General features: G+C 49.3%; 1 long non-coding RNA gene across 1 annotated transcript; it reads right to left on the minus strand.

The window, feature by feature from the left end:
• Positions 1-3,263: 3,263 nt before the first annotated feature.
• On the minus strand, positions 3,264-5,418 carry LOC129057750 (uncharacterized). The gene is made up of 3 exons (XR_008522499.1): positions 5,195-5,418; positions 4,007-4,144; positions 3,264-3,416 (listed from the first exon to the last, which is right to left on the minus strand). It is a non-coding gene; the product is annotated as an uncharacterized LOC129057750 (long non-coding RNA).
• Between the last annotated feature and the right edge of the window lie 1,249 nt (positions 5,419-6,667).

The following is a 6,667-nucleotide window of genomic DNA, read 5'->3' on the forward strand; positions in this document are numbered from 1 at the left end:
GGAAACTCTCATATACAAACCTCATGATTAAATGGTTTACCAAACTGGGTTTGGATGGATAGTGTCAATAAATCAGCAACAGAAACCTGAATTTGTCCTGGGAATTAATTCTTGGTTGTGGCATTCTGGTAGAATCAAGTGCCCACATGAATCCATTCAGCCTTTCCCTGAGAGGAGAAAAGCGAAGATCGGAGAGGCGGAGGGACAGACTTCCTAAGACAATTGACCATTCCTTACAGAGCACATGTTTGTGTGCCCAGCCTTCTGGAGGGCCTCCGAGGATGGGCTTAATCTCATAGTGGATGGAGGCAAAGGACAGGGCATTGTAGCCTCTGAAGAGGCTACAGAGGGCCTGAGTCTGTGGTGGGGAGACTCGGCAGCCCCGGGGCAGCGCCTCTGCTGGCTGTCTGCCTGCTTGTGTTCCCACAGCAGCTGGGAACACAAACTAAGAAACTCCTCAGGGTTGCTCCGGTCTGAACATCAGAGAGCTCTTCTGCAGCTAGGGTGACCAGCTGTTCACATTTGCCTGGGACTGAGGACTTTCCTGCAGTGTGTGACTTTTGGTGCTAAAACTGGAGACTCCGAGGCAAATTGGGATGGTTGGTCACCCTACCTGCAGCTGACTGGGCTTAGAAGGAGCTACACTTAATGGGTCTGTGGTAGCATTGGTTTTTATTGTGACACCCCCCTGCGGCTTGTTAATCAATGGAAAAGAAGCTGGAAATCATCATGGTATGGGACTCTGGTTCTTGGCCAAAAGGGAATCCCCATGGCCAATGCCTGTAAACAAACAGATGCTCAGATATGGCTCTCCTCCACCTGGCAGTGACATTGGAGCAAGAAGAGGTCGATTCCATGGAGCTGAGTGGCCCCTGCTATCAAGGGAGGGTCTCATTATCTCCCATCGAGACAGTGCTGGGCTCCGGTCACCAGAGGCAGGGACACATTTGTGTTGTCCATTAAAATGAGTTCATGGATCTCAACCCATGAATGACCAAACATCCCTGAATCAACTGCCTGTCAAAGGCTGTAACAGGCATTGGACCAGAGTTGAGGGATGGGGGAAGCTCTGCATGACACCTGGAGTGGGGACAGATGTGGTGGTCTCAAATAGCTCCAACAGGGAGGAGAGTGTGGTCTGTACACTTGGGAAAGTGTGGTGCGGTAGGAGGGGATGCTCCCTCTGCACCGCTCACCATCTTCTCCCTAACTTGCTATTTTCTTTAGTTCCTGAGGTTTTTCATTGAACCACTATGCTCTTAGGCACCCAAACCAAATGCTGGGTATTCTCTTTGACTATTTTCTCTTTGCCACTCCCCGTTTTCAGAGTGCAGCTCTGGCTGACCAATTCTCCCACCATAAGACCTCTCTCCCATCTGTCTCTGCTGTCTGCATCCTAGCTCAGAGCCCACCAGGGCCACCCCAAAGCTCTCCCTGCCCCCTGTTTTCACCCTCCCTTTCTATCCTCTACCAGATCCATCTTCTCAAGGACCATCTTTGTCATACCCCTGTGCATCAATGTCATCTGACATCCTCCTGACAAAGCCCAACTTCTGGCCCTCCCTGGCCCCCAGCCTGCCTTCCTACCCCACTCTCCTTGCTCCCCATCAGCACCAGGTGTTCTGGGACTGAGCCCTCCATTCCTTGTTGATGCTGCTTGTTTTCCTGCTTCCCACCCTTGCTCATGCCGTTGCCTCCTTCAGAATGACCCATACTGGGGAAATCTTCATGATGGCTTTCCTGATTTCCTGGAAAAAGTGTTTGTCCCTGCTCCAGGCCTTTCCCCCAGCACGGGTGGGCCTGAATTTCAGGCTCTTTCTGTGCCCAGTTATTTACGTACTGACCCACCCGCTGAGCAGGCCTCCTTGGGGGCAGGACAGCCCAACTCTAGGCACCAGTGTAGACACTGGACACTGTACTTAGGGTCAGTGGGTCACTGAGAGAATCAGATGTGATCAGTCCCCAGTGGTATTTCTTGGAGTCCTTAGGCTTTCTGGGTACAGCCATGTCCAACATGGGCTTTTGAAAATGGCCAGTGACATCTGCGTGGCTTGTGATGTGTCTTGTACCCTATGTAGGATTAGGCATTTTCATTTTGAGGCCTGTCAAGGGGAGACCTTGGAGGGCTGGGGCACTGGGCAGTGAGACCTGCAAGAAGGCTCAGGCTCCTATCCTCACCCCCAGCCAACCCTGAGAGCCTGTATTTGGGTTAGGAAGGCACAGGTCTGGTTACTGTCCGGATGGGGTTGGGCTGTGTGTTGGTAGTGGCTCAGGAGATACTGGACAAGCGACTGTCTGCTTTGGAGTAGCTGTATCCCTAAGCGAAGCCACAAGCATCTTGGCAGAGTAATTTTATGATCTGGGAGTATCCTTAATTTTCTTTTAAATTTAGTTTTAGAGACCGGGTCTTACTCTGTCACCTAGGCTGGAGTGTAGCGGCAGGATCATAGCTCACTGTGATCTCAAACTCCTGGGCTCAAGTGATCCTCCTGACTCAGCCTCCAGAGTAGCTAGGACTACAGATGTGTACCCCCACATCAGATAATTTTTTTATTTTTACTTTTGTAGATAGGGGGGTCTTGCTATGTTGCCCAGGCTGGTCTCAAATTCCTGGGCTCAAGTGATCCTCCTGCCTTGGCCTCCCAAAGTGCTGAGATTACAGGCATGAACCACCATGCCCAGCACCAGGAGTATCATTAAGAAGCAGCAGACCTTTCATTCAGCCAGACACAAATGAGAAAATACTAACCATGACAGAAATAAACTCTTACTTCCAAAAGGAGCATTTTTTCCCCCATCTATGACTTGTGGAATAATTTTAACCCCATTTACCAGATGAGGAGACTGGGACAGGGAGGCACGAAGGGCCTGGCTTAGGGACTTATAGATAAGTGAGAGCTCCTGCTTTGTCCCTCCTAGAACATCATTAAGAAATAATCCCGGCTTAAGCAGTACCCTGATGAGTGACATTGCGATTGGAAGGCAGTTTCTGTTGCAGGAACGGTAGCCTCTCTGCACTCAGAGGAGATGTGTATGTGAAGGAGAAAGAGAGGAGAAGGGGTGCCTGTGGGGCTGATTTGAGGTTTGGACAGCTTCACGCAGCTGGAAGCCAAGGCAAGGCATTTCATCCACAGGGATCATCTGCATCTTCCCTGCTATCTGATGACTCAGGAGCATCCATGCGCATTTACCAAGTACCTGCCCAGTGTCAGGTGTATCAGGGAGTGAATTTGACTGCTTGAAAAAAAAAAAGTGGAATAGTTGGTTTAAACAAATAGGGCTTATTTTTCTCAGTTAAGCAAGAGGCCCAGGGATAGAGTGCGGGGCTGCTGCCATTGTCATGCAGTATTCCTGGGTAGTTTTCATCCTCAGGGTGTCTTCATGGGCAGAAAGTGGCAGCTGCCTATCCATGTCACCTGCAGGAAGATGCCAAAGGAAATTCGTGGAGGAAGGGGTACTCCTGTGTCAGGGAAGGGAACTCTGTTTACAAAGTGCAAATTGACTCCCACTGTGATCCCATGGTGCCTGTAGCAGTCGGGGAGGCTGGGAAGGTGGTTTTTCACGCGGAGCCGTGCTGAGTTGCTGATTCTGCCTCCGCAGTCGCCCTGCATGCTTCCTAAGGTTCTCTTGCTCTGGGAAGCTGGGTTTGCCTGGTTGCAACCCACTCTCCTTCCTGGCTTCCAGATCTATTTGGTCCCTGAATCTTACTCCACATGTGGCCCTGACACAACTTACCTCTGCCTTTCATTCCTGAGACTAATTGCCCCATTTTTTCCCCTCTCTCCTGCTTGTGATTCAGCCCCTTAACCAGATCCCAAGGTTGAGACTTGAGTGCTCCCTTAACCATCCAGGCACTGCCCGGCTATTGACTTGGGCTTCTTCACTCACCCACACACTTGATCCTGAGAGCTGGCCTGAGTAGGTGTGGGGGCAAAGGAAAAACAAAGATAAACCTGACTCAGGCCTTGCTCTGCAGGTCCCCAGTCAAGGCTGACTTTGCCCTCACCTATGCTTGAATTCTAGCAGAATCTGGTCGGAGTCATGTGCTTGGTCAGGAAGGGATGAGACCAGTTCTTCTTCAGTTTGTGCAAAGGACTTAGAGGAGAATCCAGACATTCGTCCTCGCTGGGAGTAAACTAGCCACCTGGGGACAAAGAGCAAATTGTAACAGGAGTCCAGGGAAAGCCAAATATGCCTCAAAGGGGACTGGAATGACAGTTTCTTCTCCCTGGGGGCCTGAGACAAACTGAAGACCAGCAGTTTTTGCTTATTGAAAAAGAGGAACATGACTCAGTCCTTGGGAGGCACTCACGGCTCAGAAAGTGCCAACTCATCCCAACCAGGTATGCTCCTCTAAAATGGCCATTTCTCTCCTCTCTACCTGCCATACTCTTAGCCATGCATCAAGGCTTGCTCAAATATGCCCTTCGATGGGAAGCTTATTCTCACACTGCAGGCGAATCAAACTCTTCCTTTTCTGTGCTTTCTTGGCACTTTTGAAAATAGTATCTTGATTGTAATTTATCTTTTATCATAATTGGGCTTGCTGATATGCCCTCCCACTGGGCTTCTTGAGGTCAAGAGCTATGTCTTTTTCATCTCAGTGTCCCTGGGGCCTGGCTTGAGGCTGACACAGAGGAGGTGCTCAGTGAAAGATGTAGCTTTTAACAAAATCTAATGTTACTGCCAGGGGTTGTCTGTTAGCTTTCCTTCATCTACAATTTCCAGGGTTGCATTCCAGCTGCTAGCTACCCTGACCCCCTCTCCACTTGCTCTGGACCTGCCATCACCACAGCCCAAAGCTCTGGGTTGCTAACAGCCTCTGTCCCCCACAGAGCCATTAGTAGGTGTCCTTTGGGGTAGAGGGCCCTGTGCCCAGCTCTGCAGGCCTAACGACACCATTCCTGAATGGCGACGTGGATGTGTTTACCCAGCCTCTGTAACCTGACATGCAGCAGTCCTAATTGTCCTCTGTGTGAACCTGGTGCAGTATTTTAGTGTGTCCTATAGAATAATATTGAGAGAACGAACAAATCAGTGGCAGAACCTTCTGAGATTTGCCTAATTGCAACTCAAATTGTTCCCATATTGGAAATTACATGGCTAAGATGCCTTTTGGGGAACTGAATATTAGGAGCCCAGGAAGGTCAGCCAACAATGAGTTGCCAGACTTTTTTTCTCCATGAACTCTTACCGAGACATTTTCCTGCAATGAGACATGTATAGGTTGACTCAAAACAGATTTCACAATCGCTTTATCCAATTTTGGATGGCTTAATTCGGCAGTTCACGTAACCCTCTTTAATCAGCCTCACGTTCAGGAGTTGTTGTTGTGGTCTCAAGCACTTTGATGGGTAGATGGCACTCAGGTCAGTACCCCTAAATGGGGAGGCTCTGGCCAGTCACTGCCTTGGCTCTGGGAGCCTGGACTATATTTGGAACTCTTAGGGGCCCTGGGTCATTGTGAAGTCTTCAGCAAGGTAGGAAACCTGTGATTCTTGTTCCCAGGCATGCTTTATGCCCTGAGTGGGACGCCCGGGGATGATGAAAGTGAAAGTGTTTTTTTTTTTTTAAATTTTTATTTATTTATTTATTGTTTGTGTATGTGTGTGTTAAGATTGTTCCAGTTTTGACACTGTTGTGAGGGGTATCGAGGTCTCTCAGGATTTTTGACTCTGACATTGAATAACAATAGGCTGGCTATCTGCCTAGTTCAGCACCCTCAGGGAAAAAGTAATTTCCTGTCCTTCCCTTTATGGCATTGGGGGAGCCATATGCCTGGACTTAGATTGGGAGGTAAGTCCAATTGCTGGTATCTACCTTGTCACCTCTCAGGGGCTGAGGAAGTTGCAACCTCTACCAGGGAGACTTGTTTGTCTGGCAGTTTAACTTTGCAAGCCCTTAGTTGTTGCTTGTTCCATGGGTAATCAGAGCCATCCTGTGAGAGGGCCCAGGGAAAAACGATTCCTTTTTTACATATAGTGTAAACTGAGGTCTGGGCAGCTCAAGTGATTGGTCCAAGGTCATTCAGGGAGTTCATGGCAGAGTCAGGTCAGAACCAGCCTCCTACTCTCAGTGCATGGGTCTCTTTTGTTTTGTTTCTTTATTAAGGAATCTGCCTCTCATTTGCTTGGATGAAATACTGTTGAGCAGTTTGCGCCGTGCTGGTTCTGAAGAGTGAAGCAGCATTGCGGGGGTGAGTAGCGTCATCTGCCTATCACCCTCAAACCAACTCCGAGTGTGGCCAGCCCGCTCCTGGGTATCTTCCCAGTTACCTCAATGTGGCTGTCGACTCACTCTCCACCTAAACCCTTCAGGTTCTTGCTCTGTGGAGAGGTAGGGCAACCCTGGCTACAGACCAGGTATGTTCAGGGCCCAGGTGGGGAAGGAGAAGACCACATTTGCCAGGTACTATTCTGGGTGCTTTGCATGGAGAGCTGCAGTCAACGCAGTCAGATTTCGTGAAAAAGGAAGCCACTGTTGCCTGGATGGTGGGAGGTGTGTGTGTGTGTGTGTGTGTGTGTGTGTGTAGGGTAGCGTGTGTGGCATGTAATGTGTGTATGGTGCTTACAGTGTGTGTAGTATGTATATGTAACGTGTGTGGCATGTGACTGTGGTGTGTATTTGTGTATAGTGTGTGTGTCATGTATATACGTTTTCGTGGTGT

The sequence above is a fragment of the Pongo abelii genome, chromosome 12 (genome assembly GCF_028885655.2).
Source record: "Pongo abelii isolate AG06213 chromosome 12, NHGRI_mPonAbe1-v2.0_pri, whole genome shotgun sequence".
NCBI classification, from domain to species: domain Eukaryota; kingdom Metazoa; phylum Chordata; class Mammalia; order Primates; family Hominidae; genus Pongo; species Pongo abelii.